Here is a 14,746-nt window from a genome sequence, read left to right on the forward strand (position 1 = left end):
TAAAGAATCACCAATCTCACCCAACGGGCTCAGCACCACTTCCTGAAATAAATGCTGCATCTCAGGAAGTGAATGCCACTTCATCTCGTGGCAGTATCCACAAACATGGGCGAGGGGGCAAGCATGGCCATTGGCAAGGAAGTAGAAAAAATCGTGGTGCTCGTTCAGAGGGTTTAGGTCCAAGGAGCGGTCCATCCACGAATGGCAAAAATGCATCCCGTAATAAGGGAAAGGCACAGATGAGCCATGTGCCTAGAAATGTTGAAAGCACTTGTCATAGATGTGGTGCAAAGGGACATTGGGTGCGCGCATGTCGTACGCCCAAGCATTTGGCGGATCTCTATCAAGCTTCACTTAAGAACAGGAAAGTGGAGATAAATTACATTGATCATGCTCCGCTAGCCACAGACGGCTCATCAGAAATATCACGTCAACTAAACAAGACGCATCTGGATGTTTCTAATTTTGTTATCGAAAGAGGGAATGAAGCTTATGAGTCCGAATTAGATTAAATTCCTTAATGTACTATTTGTATTAGCTGAAGTGTTGTTTAAATTTCAATCCAATAAAAGTGGTAATGTTTTCTTCTTTATTGATTCAGCTTATTTTACTTATTTGAAGGCATGGATGTAAATTATGGATGCCCTCAAAACAAAGGCTATGGCAAAGATATTTTTCTCTCAAACAGCGCGACTACTCATACGATGCTTCAAGATCGGAAGTATTTCTCAAAATTAATGCTTACAAAAGCAAAGGTAACAACCATATCAGGTCATGCAGATCTGATTGAAGGCTCAGGAATAGCCCAAATTATGTTACCAAATGGAACAATATTGTCCATTCCAGATGCTTTGTATTCATCTAACTCTAGAAGGAATCTGTTGAGTTTCAAAGATATACGTTTGAATGGCTACCATGTTGAAACAAAGAAAGAGGAAAACATGGAATATCTTTGCATTACCTCCAGTGATACCCAAAAGCGTATACTGGAGAAGCTTTGTGCGCTCTCATAAGGGTTGTATTATACAACCATACGGACAATTGAGGCACATAGTGTCATGGACCAAGAGTCCATTGACTCAAATGCTTTTAAGCTTTGGCATGACAGGTTGGGTCATCCTGGATCCACCATGATGCGCAAGATCATCACCAACTCTAAAGGACATCCCTTGTTGACTAAACACATTATGTTATCAAGTGACATCTTTTGCCAAGCTTGTTCACAAGGGAAGTTGGTGATCAGACCATCACAACCAAAGGTTGATGTTGAGTCTCCATCATTTTTGCAGAGAATTCAAAGGGACATTTGTGGACCTATTCATCCCCTATGTGGACCATTTCGGTACTTTATGGTCTTGGTGGACGCATCTACCCGATGGTCACATGTTTGTCTTTTATCTACTCGGAATATGGCATTTGCTAGGCTTTTGGCTCAGATAATTAAATTACAAGCCCAATTCCCAGATTATCCCATTAAGTCAATCAGACTCGATAATGCTGGTGAATTTACATCTCAGACTTTTGATGACTACTGCATGTCACTAGGCATTGATATTGAACATCCTGTTCCCCATGTGCATACTCAAAATGGCTTGGCAGAAGCTTTAATTAAGCGTCTTCAGTTGATAGCACGCACTTTGCTAATGAAAACAAAGTTGCCAGTTTCTGCTTGGGGATATGCCATTTTACATGCAGCATCACTTGTGCGATTGAGGCCCGTCGCCAACAATCAATATTCTCCAATACAACTCGTATTGGGGAATCAACCAAACATTTCACATTTAAGAATTTTTGGGTGTGCGGTATATGTGCCCATTGCACCACCGCAACGTACTAAGATGGGCCCTCAACGCAGATTGGGAATTTATGTTGGTTTTGATTCACCATCTATCATCAGATACTTGGAACCCCTGACGGGTGATATTTTTACCGCACGATTTGCGGATTGTGATTTTGATGAGACAATCTTCCCACCATTAGGGGAGAAAAATCTGTGTCTAAAGAACAAGGCAAACTCATTCCTGAAAAACGACATGAATTATCATGGAATGTATCCACATTGTCTCATCTCGATCCTCATACTGCTCAATGCGAAAGCGAAGTGAGAAGGATCGTTCACCTCCAAAGTATTGCAAATCAGATGCCAGATGCATTTAATGATGCAGCAAAGGTGACGAAATCTCATATCCCAGCTGCAAATGCACCCGCACGGATTGATGTCCATAATGGACAAAGCAATGTGCCAACAAATGGTTCATCTGCTGCACGCCTAAAGCGTGGCAGACCACTAGGCTCAAAGGATTCAGTTCCTCGAAAGAGGAAGTTGATGGACAAAATGAATCCAAATGAAATAAATAGAGAGCCCACAATTCATAATTCAAATGCCCCCAAAGAGGGACAGGTACTTCCTGAAAAGGAAAACGTCATTGGTGAGACAAGTGCCCCAAGAGTGGCAACTGTACCTGAAAGTCAAGAAATCTCCATAAATTATATGTCCACTAATGAATTGTGGAGTAGAAATGAGATGATCATCGATGATATATTTGCATTCTCAGTGGCTGCTGAGATCATAAAAGATGATGATATTGAGCCATGCTCTATTAATGAATGTACACAGAGGCAAGATTGGCCTAAGTGGAAAGATGCAATCCAGGCAGAATTAAATTCTTTGGAAAAAAAGAGTGTTTTTGGACATATTATTCCAACTCCACCCAATGTGAACCCTGTAGGTTACAAGTGGGTATTTACAAGAAAGCGCAATGAGAAAAATGAGATCTCAAGGTATGAAGCGCGACTCGTTGCGCAAGGTTTTTCACAAAGGCCTGGAATTGATTATGTGGAAACGTACTCTCCAGTAATGGACACAATTACATTCCGTTACTTAATAAGTTTGGCGGTTTCAGAAAAACTTGAAATGAGACTCATGGATGTCATTACCGCATATCTGTATGGAGAATTGGATACAGATATATACATGAAAGTCCCAGAAGGATTCAAGCAGCCTGAAGCAGCCAGAAATAAACCACGGGGCATGTTCTCAATTAAATTGAGAAGATCATTATATGGGCTAAAACAATCTGGATGAATGTGGTACAATCGTCTCAGTCAGTATTTACTGAAGGAAGGATACACAAATGATCCTATTTGCCCATGTGTGTTTATTAAGAAATCAGAGTCTGGATTTGCGATAGTGGCAGTATATGTCGACGACATGAATCTAATTGGAACTTTTGAAGAGCTTCAAAAGACTGCTGATTATCTCAAACGTGAGTTTGAGATGAAAGACCTTGGAAAGACAAAATATTGTCTTGGCTTGCAGATTGAACACAGTGCTAATGGAATTTTGGTGCATCAATCAACTTATACTGAAAAAGTATTGAAACGGTTTGGCATGGATAAAGCCCATCCACTTAGCACTCCAATGGTCGTTCGATCGCTTGACACTAAGAAAGACCCATATCGTCCAAAAGGGGATGATGAAATGGTCCTTGGTCCAGAAGTACCATATCTTAGTGCAATAGGTGCTTTATTGTACCTAGCACAATGTACCAAACCAGACATATCATTTTCAGTAAATCTGTTAGCAAGGTACAGTTCTGCTCCAACAAGGCGACATTGGACCGGCATCAAACATGTTCTACGATACCTTCGTGGGACAATAGACATGGGCTTATTCTATTCCAGTGAATCGACCAACGCCCAGAGTATTGTTGGTTATGCTGATGCAGGATATTTCTCTGATTCACATCAAGGACGATCACAGACTGGGTATGTATTTACATGTGGAGGAACTGCAATCTCATGGCGCTCAACGAAACAAACACTAGTGGCCACATCTTCCAATCACTCAGAAATACTTGCCCTCCATGAAGCTAGTCGTGAATGCGTTTGGTTAAGGTCGGTGATCCATCACATCCGAAGCACATGTGCCCTATCCTCAGCAACAGATACTCCAACAATCCTGAATGAGGACAATGCAGCTTGTATTGCTCAAATCACAGGAGGGTATATCAAGGGTAACAGGACTAAGCACATATCACCAAAGTTTTTCTACACACATGAGCTCCAGAAGAGTCAAGAAATCAAATTCAGACAAATCCGCTCAAGCGATAACTGGCAGATCTCTTCACCAAATCATTGCCAAAATGTACATTCCAAAAGTTAGTGCATGGCATCAGATTCTGACAACTCTGCAAGCAATCAAGTTGGAGCATGCAAAATCAGGGGGAGCATTCAAGAGTCCTCTAACACAGGACATATGCGCGTTGTACTCTTTTTCCTTCGACTAGGGTTTTTTCCCACCGGGTTTTTCCTAGCAAGGTTTTAACGAGGCAACATGAGTGCATTACCCTTATGTCCCAAATAAAGTTGTATTCTTTTTCCTTCACTTAGGTTTTTTCCCACTGGGTTTTTCCAAGCAATGTTTTAATGAGGCAACCAATCTAGGGACATGTGGTCTTCAAGAGGGAGTGCTATAAAGAAGTGAAGCCCACATAGATAAAACTATAGGGCATTAGTCAAAAGATGGAGATAAAGCTAGAGGGTATTAGTCAAAAGATGAGATAATGATGTTGGGGAGAAATGATTATGTCTCTCTTAAAAGCCATTTGCTTTGCCTATAAATAGGCATTATATTTGCTTGTAAATACACATGAAAGAGAGAAGAGAATAGAGTGAGAGTCAGAGAGAAGAGAAAGAGTGGAGTCTATCTGAGGAGAAATTCTGTCAGTGTAAACACCACAAAGAGAAATATAATTCCACTCCCAATATTACAGTGGTACTTCTCATACTCTGATTATTCTAGTTCTATAACACCATTTACATTATTAAAAAAAACAGCTACAAAAACAATAATTCCTTATAAAAATGGAAAAATCATTCCTTAAAAAAAAAAAAAATGTATATCTTTTAAACAAGAAAGGGGTTGGATTTTAAGTGAAAAGCTTAAGTAGTTTTAAATTAGGTATCTGAAAACATAGTGAAAATGGAAAAGATGGCAAAGCAAAATATAGGGGCTCAAACGAGATCCACAGTGCACTATTTCAGCGTTAGGCGCGTGGCATCGATGATCATTCCTCAAGTATCCGGTGGTGGATGAAGTATATAACAAATACATGATTTCACCCTTAAACAATATAACCTGGTACAAGTAAACCAGTAAAGATATATCAAATTGATTTTACAATATATTTAGCATGGCATCGATTATCATTTTTTAAGTCTCATCTCCCTCAAGGTTCTTCGGCCTGTCTCGGTTGATTATCATCTCATACTTCTGGCCAGTGGACTTATTGACAGCAGAGACACTCAAGATACCGTCGGCATCAATTTCGAAGAAAACATGGAATTATATGAACATGTTTGGGAGCTGGAGGAATGCCATGGAAGCTGCATTCAGCCAAAAAGTTGAGATTTGCTGGTATGCTACTCTCACCTTCATATATGCGGAAGTCAATCAAAACCTGGTTGTCCTTAACGGTACAGAATTCTCTGCACTTCCTCACGGGAATTATAGTGTTTCTTGGAATCAAATTCATTAATTTTTTCATACCTTTAACATCTGTACCCTCCATAACAAGCGGCAGAGGAGTGACATCCTTGAGAGTGAAGTCTTGAATAAACTTCCCCTTTCCATTCCCACTCAAGGCTGCGGCTTGAATAGCGGCACCATAAGCCACTGCCTCATCTGGATTGACGCCCTTGCACAGCTCCTTCCCCTTGAAAAACTTCTGTAATAGCTGCTGCACCATTGGAATTCTAGAAGAGCCGCCAGCAAGAAGAACATCATCGACACCGTTTATGTTCATTTTTGCATACGCCAAACACTTTTTCACAGGATCCATACACTTGATGAATAAATCCATGTTTACTTGTTCAAATATGGCACGAGTAAAAGTTACGGTGAAATCAGTATTCTCACACAAACAGTCAATTTCAACGTCAATGTCAGACTCAAATGAGAGTCTCTTCTTTGCCTTCTCACATTCATTTTTTAACCTCCTAAGAGCTCTCTTGTTTCCACTAACGTCCAATTTATGCTCCCTCTTGAATTTCTCAGCACAGTAGTTCACCAATCTGTTATCGAAGTCTTGGCCGCCAAGGTGAGTGTCTCCAGCCGTTGCCTTGACTTGAAAGTCACCAGAAGTGCTCATGGTAAGCAAGGACACATCTAAAGTGCCACCACCCAAATCAAATATCATCACGTACGTTTCGCGGGCTACTCCACCCGGCCTTCTTGTAAAGGCCAAAAGAAATGGCCGCAGCGCTCGGTTCGTTCATAATACGCATCACATTTATGCCTGCAGAAAGACCAGCAGCTTTTGTTGCCCGACGCTGTGAGTCACCGAAGTAAGCAGGGACAGTGATTACTGCACTTTTCACAGTTGAGCCCAGGTAGTTCTCGGCAATCTTCCGCATCTTATCAAGAACCATGGCTGTGATATCTTCAGCATAACATTGTTTCTCTTGGCCATTGTGGGTAACCAAAATCATGGGCTTGTCGCCTGGGCCTTCAATGACCTTGAATGGCCAGAGCTTCACATCACTTTGAACAGAGGTGTCACTGAATCTCCTACCGATTAACCTCTTTGTATCTGTAAATTGACAAGTTATAACCAAAGAAATATAAGTCAAGACAAGAGAAGAGAATAACAAGAAAACACTAGACAACAATTGTAGTAGTAATTGATCATTTTAATCCTACATACCAAAAATTGAGTTGGCGGTGTTTCTGACGACTTGGTTAAATGCTGCATCGCCTACCAAAACAGTCTCATCAGCTTCTACGGAGGCAACATAAGATGCAGTCTTCCTGTTCCCGTGATCATTCAGTATGATTTCCACATGATCCTTCTGCCACACGGCTACTCGGGAGTACGTTGTTCCCAGATCGATCCCGATGGCATGGTCTTCTTCTCGGCCATCCTGATAATGATTTATGGCAGCACTTCTGCTCTGTTCATCCAGATGTACTTCCTCCTTCAACAGTAAGTCTTGAAACTCATCCCAAAAACTTATTAGAGGATTGTTGTTTATCCATGCACGAAAGGGATTATACTCCTCTGGCAATCCCGGCAGGATGTGTAGATGAAGAAGGTCGCGATCTTCCACAGGAGCACCAGCGTCTGCAAGCATCTCCGCCAGCTCTTTGATTTGTTTGAGATAGTCAGCCATTGACATAGTGGCATCTTTCCTCACTTTGTGCAGATGATATTTGATCCTATGGATGTCAGTGTGAACGAGACCGGCAAAGTGTGCCTCCAGATTGACACGTTGTCGGAGACCATCAGATAGAGTGGCTTTCAGCCAGTTTAAAGCCTCTTGATCTCTTCTCCACCATTTAATAAAGTCAGGATGGGATTGCAGATCAGGAGGAGGCTCTGTTCCGTCAATGATTCCAGAAAGATGGTGGTGGTGAAAATATGAAAGAGTGAAAAACTTCCACTCTCGATAGTTATATATATCACTCGTGAGCTTGATTGGAATCAGTATTGTTGGCATGTTCTCTGCGGCCATGGAAGTACTGGGAGGGAGATTGGCAGACAAGTTTGGAGTGGAGAGGTGAAGTATATCAGTTGATCATCTTAATTTCAAATATATACACATATATGTGTGTTTTTTTTTTGTTTTTTTTAAACTTTCTTATATCTAGGTCCAAAACGATTAGCTATCATTGGGTTTAGTCCAAGCGTTTTGGATTTTAGATATAGGTCATTTGACTTTTATTAATTTTTTGTTGTGTCGATTTTACCCATTAGGACAAAAAAGGAAAACATATTGAAAATCTAAATTTAATACATTATTTCCTCGTAATTGAATTTCAGTTTTTAAATTTTGAATTCTTTCCTTGATGATATTGACCTAATTTATGGATAAAATACAATTTAATTAATGAAAGTAAAAACCCACATATTATACCAATTATTCAGGCTATACCCATGAAAAAACTTAGTGATAAATCGTGTTATCTATAAGTCATGAACATAAATTAAAAGACTACCTATAAATTAGGAACATAAATTAACAGATAAGTTAGACACAAAAATAGACAAATAAAACCTATATGTTACCTAAAAAAAAAAGGTAAATAAAATATTATTATACATTGTCGAAAATATGAAAAACACATATGCACCTACGCAATAGGTAGTAGAACAATATACCTACACCATAGAATAATGTATCTACAAGAGTATGTAATATACGTTTACCATGGGGTGAACAAAATAAAAATTGTTACCTATAACTTATGTGCTGAACGATGTGCTACAGTATTTGCTTCTCTAAAAACATGTAAAATAGAGGCTCGAGGAAATTTTGCCAAAATAGACCTGCAGTCATCCACCAAGCACCCCAAAACGAAGCTCTGGTCACCAAAAAAAGGGTATGGGCATGACCTTCACAATAAAATGCTCTGGTCGCCAAGCAGCCAAATAAAAATTAGCCTATAAGTATTTTAATAAAAACTAAAAGATCCACAATCAAATGCTCTGGTTCACAATATATAATAGTTTGTAACAATGTGATTTTTAGGATATGTTTGCAATATTTTCCTTTTCTATTCAATGACAAGCGTCATAAATGGCTAATTATTATCACATAAATTACTATTACCCAATTCAAGGCATAAGGGGCAACACTGGAACAATAAATGATTTTAAAAAAATAAAAATAAAAATATTACATCATAAAATATTTAAAAAAGAATATAATTCTATGTGGCACAAAAGTCAAAGAACTTCTATCAAAGTCACCAAATCCGTGGATTAAACCCAACTTCTCAATGAAAATTTAAATTTATATCAACTTTTCTATAAATTATTTCCCAATTCTTTCTTCACCTCCCAACCCTGCGTCAAACATAAACCAATTAATAGTTTCAAAACCAAAGTTAACATATAAGTCAAAATTTCCATTAAATTCTTATTCATGCCAACTCCCCTTACCCTTTGGCTGAAGAAGGAAATAAAATAATGGAGAAGAAGATAAGAAGAAAGGAATAAAAGACTTTATAGCAACAAATGTATGATAAGGATCCGAAGAAAGGAATTATATCATTTCGAAATCTAAAAAAGTAACTTAATGTGCTTTTTTAGTGAACTGGGGCAAAGCATCAGCTATTGCGTAAGAGAATTTTTGACACTTTTACACTAAGACCTCTTGACTCGAGAATCCTGGATTTGCCGTTGTATCAGGAAGTCAATTATATTAATAATAGTTGGAGTTGGAACAAAAAATGATTTTAAAAATAAAATAATAAAAAGATTACTTCAATAAATATTAAAAAATGAATGTAATTCTATATGGCACAAAAGTCAAAGGACCTGAATCAAAGCCACCAAATCCGAGGATTAAACCCAACTCCTCAATAAAAATTTGAATCTATATCAACTTTGTGGTGATATTTGACTGATTTTGTTTATTTGTTTTCTTGGGAAACAGAGGAAGAGGAAGGAAAAGTAAAAATGGGCATCTAACACCTCCATTATCTGAATTGTAATTCCGAATTTTAATTCTTCTCTTTTTATTCTAAGTTTGAACACTACCTCTATTATGTGGAATTGATTAAGATTCTTGTTTGCGTCTATATTTTGGCTTTTTTTTTTTTTTTTTTTGGGAGTATTATGTTATCCACACCTTCTTCTACACCCTATTTGACAGGACCCGACCCAATTTCCACTTTGGAGTTCGAGCCAAGTCCTGTATGTGTCCGACACCTGGCGAATGTCGGGCGCAAATGACCTTTTTACCCTTCTTACTTCAATTTCTCTTTAAATTTTCCTTAGACTTCTGCCGAAAATTCGGCAGAGTTTCCTCTGTATTTTGACCAATCCCAAAATTTTTCACCTGTCAAACAATCTCAAATATTTCACTCAACAGCCAGAATGTTTCCAGTAATCAATTCAATTCCAATCTCCAATTTTTTTTTTCAATTGGATATCAGAGCATATTCTCAAGTTCTCAAGGTTTAAAGGATTTTCTACAACTCTACCTTACTTGGTAGTGCGGAAGCTATGACTGGCCCAATGGTGGATCCCGCGTACCTCTATGGCCTGGGGGTGAAAAACAGTTTGAAAATGTGAGTGGAAAAAAATAATGTTCTTCAAAACAATTATCTTAAACTTAATATCCCCCATTGTAAAAAGAAATTTAGCTAAATAAAACTGAATACGTACTTTCTACGCCAAGCATATTCAACTCAAGGCATTCTATATCAGCCATACTCAAGCTCGAAAGTTTCATACAAAACCACTGAAATCAAAGCTTCCATAAAAGTGCTGAAATCAAACGTGTTTAAAAACTCTATACTCAAGCTTTGCATAACTGAGCAAAGATAAAGGCATCTATACTTGAAAAATCAGAAAAGCTGATTTAAAAATAACTGAAAATCATAATTAAGTAAAAGAAACTCAAAACCTTTTGAAAATACTACCAGTTCGTACCCCTGTCCTTTCCGTCAATTCCCTGGCAAGTCTCGGGCGTCACACAGGCTACCCGAGCCGCAAACTGGCGAAATCAGGGGACTATGATCAGCCTGTCCCGCCGGCAGATTCCTCGGTGACACCAAGTCAGCTCGAGTCGCTCTGGCAGGATGCAGGGGACCGTAGTCAGCCTGATCCGCAATCCTGGCAGGTCTCGGGGACACAGAGTCAGCCGAGCCGCAATCCTGGCAGGTCTCGGGACACCAAGTCTGCCGAGCCGCAAATCCTGGCACTCACGGTCCGAGCGTCCCCGAACTCGTGAGGCAAGTCAAGTGCACTGACTAACTGAAATCGGACTGGATGTCCATAGACATCGGTCCAACTCTGGGTAATCACCAAAGAAAATGGGTACGAGGTAGTTTTAAAATAAATTCCTTTAAACAAGAACTATCTGAAGAATAACTGTAAAACTCAAGTCGTGCTGCGGTCTCAACTGATTCGAAATTCAAACTCTGTTTCTATAACTGGTAAATAAGCAGCACCGACTTATAGAACTATTACTGTAATAATCGTGCTCGGAAGCATAATAAAACTTACTCATGATCAAATAAGGAAATTTATTCGAACAGACTCATTTATAAAAACTCTCTTATATAAAATCAAAATAAAATCACTTATAAACTTATTTATATAAAATCACATCAAATCATTCATAAAAATTGATTTATGAAAGAATGTCTACTCACAGATGGTCCGAGCTACTTCGACCCCTCGAAGGTCTCTTTTGCACTTCTGTTGGGCTCCTGGTGCCTGATTACCCCGAAAGATTAAATTAATAAACTGCTGAATAAAACGAATTTCAACTAAACACCCTGCCCCCGGCTCCTAAAAATACGTGCTTTTCAATTCAAAATACTCCTATATCCCCATTAGCCTTTTCGGACAGTTGGACCAGTTTTGGGAGGTCCTATACCCAGCTAAGCGATAACCGTCAGATCGGTCGACCCGGGACCCGTGGGGTCCACGATTTCCGATGGCCAATCTGGTCTTCCCTGAAGGTTTCTCATAGGACGGGAACCATGTTCTACGACTTTGGGTCCGCAACGGACGGTCGGATTGGCCAAAATCGCATTATCGCTTAAAACCCTAACCCTAGCCCCAAGGTTCGCGATTCCGGAGTATCCGGGACTCCGATTCGCAATCCGTCGAATGCTACGCGATCCTGAAGTCACGTAGACCGACATATCCAAAATTCAGCTAGATCCAACGATCACACGACACTGCACCCACGGATCGCGCGATATGGAAAATCCGTTCGGGGCTCAAACGGACTCCGAATTGAGGTCCGCGAAATCCCATGCGCTCGTGACGACACGAGGACCTCAAAACTGGCCAGATACATGCCACCACCCTGGCCCACGCGCCGCCACACGCGCGGGGCAGATCGGGTGTCAAAGCGATTCGGGTGTGCCGAAAAATCGTGGAACCGAGACTCCAAACTCCTATCCTAGGTAAAAAACCCCATTTGGAGTCACTTTTGTTCTTGGACTACCCCCAAAAAGTGAACGGAAATGGTAGTTTCGAGCGGCCGAAGTTCCGGCCAGATTTCAATTCGAAAATCGAACCCCTTAGAGCTAAAATCGATCGAGACCCATATGCCCATCAGCTCGAACATGAAAAATAGCTGAGAAACCATACCTTACTCGATCGATTTGGTGGAGAAACGGAGAAGAAATCTGAACTGGAAGTTCAAACTGCACCGTCGGCTTCCATGGCGATTTCCGGCCGATTCCGGCCACGGCAGCAGCGGCGCCAGCTCGGGGAATGTTCGCCGTCGTGTGCTGGTTCGTTTGGCACCGGTCTCGGAGATCAGCTCCAAGCGAGGTGGCCGGTGCGACGTCGGGAAGGGGAGAAGGTCGCTGCGAAACCGAGACGGGAGGAGAGAGAAAAGGCTGACGGGGGAGAGGAGAGAGAGAGCTATAAAATCTGACTTTTTGACCAAATTACCATTTTGCCCTTCGCGGTTTTTAGACCATAACTTCTTCGTTACGGCTCCGATTCGGGTCTACTCCGTGTCTACGAACTCCTTTCGCCGCGCTCTACGCAATGGCGTAAGCGAAATTCCCAAATTCTTTTTCAATTAAAAAGTTAAATTTTCCCCTATTAAAATATGCGAGGGCAATTTGGTCTTTTCGCTAAAAGATATTTTCTTTACTTTTTAGATATTTTCTTTCTTTTTTGATATTTTGTTTTGGGTTCTTACACTATTTCTCTGCACATTCCTCTCAAAAACTTAAATGCTTTATGCTCCACCGTAGCCTTTGGTAATTTTCTCTGCTTTCAGTTGGTTCCATTTTAAGTTTCTACTTTTTTTATTTATTAAATCTTTATTGTAAATTTGTTAATTTAAATCCTTAATTTGAGGATTACTTATGGTTTATTTTTAGGGAAATAGCCCAAAATGCCACCATTTTTATAATTGTAATTGAAAATACCACCCTTTTTTAAAAATTTTGGAACTATCACCTATAAATACAATTTTATTGTCCCCTTATTGCACAGATATCACTTTTGCTGAAATTTTATTGTCTCTGTTTTGCTGAAGTTCTCTCTCGCCTCTGTCTCTTCGCTGCCCTCTGTTTCTCTTCACTCTCCGGTGGCTTTGCTCCGAATCTGTGGTCCTTCAGCTCTCAGTCTCTCCTCACTCAGCTCCGACTGTCTCTTCTCTCTTCCTCTCCCAGCGACAGTACTGTTCATCGGCATTTTCTTACAGTTTAAGGGTTTCTCTGAAGTTGTTTTAGGGTTTATGCATTTCTCTGAAATTGGCTGAGGGGTTTGTTCGAAATTGGTTGAAGGTTTAGGGGTTTCGCTGAAATTAGTTTAGGGGTTTGTTCGAAATTGGTTGAAGGTTTAGGGGTTTCTGAAATTGGTTGAAGGTTTAGGGGTTTCTCTGAAATTGGTTTAGGGGTTTCATCGAAATTGTTTTAGGGGTTTGTCTGAAATGATCTGAGTATGATGATTCCTTGTTTCAAACAGTGAATGGGTTTGTTCTTTGTGGACTGATGCTTGCACTGCTGTTGTGTTGCTGTTGCTGTTGCTGTTGCTGTCGTATTGTGTTTTTTTGCTAGTGTATTGCTAATGTAGTGATGTTGTGTTGGCATTTTAGTGCAGTTGTATTTTTAGTTTTAGTATGGTTTTATTATGGTTTTTGTAGCAGTTATTGAATGGTATTTGGTGGCTTAGTATGAGTCTTTATGAGCATTGCATTTAACCTTCTTAGAAGTCTAATTGGTATCTATTTTGTTTGTTGAAGATGATATCTAAAGTGTAAGACAATTAACCTGTGTATGGTGATTTCTTCTCTGTGGATCATTACCAAAAAATACTCGCTGATTATATTTTACGTAGAAAATGTGGCCATGAAAAGAATTTGTGGCTAAAACTCCATGATGGAAGCAACCATTTTGAAATATCTTAAGCAAACTGTTGGTGGCTTGCTAAATTCCTTAATTTTTTTCTCTTTATCTTCCAACGAGGTAGCGACCCTTCACATTACACTCAATTGTGCAAAGGATTTGCATGGTTGTCTGATGGAATCGAAGAATAATTTACATAGAAAGAATTTCCTTTGTTATCGTTCGTAGTTTTTCATATATGAAAGAAACTTCTAGATTGATAAAATATCTCAAGACAGAGTTTGACAAAATCAAGTATTGTATAAATATTTGAACTTGTAAACTCCCAACCATATCATACTTTTTGTTTGAGAATAATGCTTGTTAATTCGACATATTTTTGTATAACTTTGTTTACTAAGTTTAGGGCTTGCATATTGGATATGGATGAGTTTTGTTTAGAACCATATGTGGTGTAATATGAGTTGTTTAAAAGTTTGCTGTTTTGTGCTTGATCATTGTGTGCTTAAAAGAAAGCGGGAAATGAGTGAAGATGGGAACCTACCACCAGCAGCTGTGGTTTAGAGAAATGGGGACATTGATTTTGCTATAAGCTAACTGTTTAAGCTTTTGCTTTTGTTGTTTGTGTATGGATACTTAGAGAAGTCTGTTTCTGAGGAGAACTTATAATTTTGTAATTGTACATGTCTTACAAACATTTTATACCGTTTTGATGGTTTATTTATGAATTTATCTTTGGTTTTTTGTTAAGAAAAAACTGAAGGGATGGTGCCAATTTCTTTCATTTTCTTACATTTGAAAGGAGGGCCATAGTAGAGTCAGTATTGTGGTTGCCACTAATTCATAGGATGTTCCATTACATTATACCTTGAAGTGAATAAATTGTTTCCCGATATCTTGTTGTTTTTT

General features: G+C 39.4%; 1 pseudogene across 1 annotated transcript; it reads right to left on the reverse strand.

The window, feature by feature from the left end:
- Positions 1-5,208: 5,208 nt before the first annotated feature.
- LOC117631845 lies at positions 5,209-7,179 on the reverse strand (annotated as a pseudogene). The gene is made up of 2 exons (XR_004586363.1): positions 6,708-7,179; positions 5,209-6,593 (listed from the first exon to the last, which is right to left on the reverse strand). The product of XR_004586363.1 is annotated as a heat shock cognate 70 kDa protein-like (transcript).
- Between the last annotated feature and the right edge of the window lie 7,567 nt (positions 7,180-14,746).

Source organism: Prunus dulcis, chromosome 6, assembly GCF_902201215.1.
Source record: "Prunus dulcis chromosome 6, ALMONDv2, whole genome shotgun sequence".
In the NCBI taxonomy this organism is placed as follows: Eukaryota; Viridiplantae; Streptophyta; class Magnoliopsida; order Rosales; family Rosaceae; genus Prunus; species Prunus dulcis.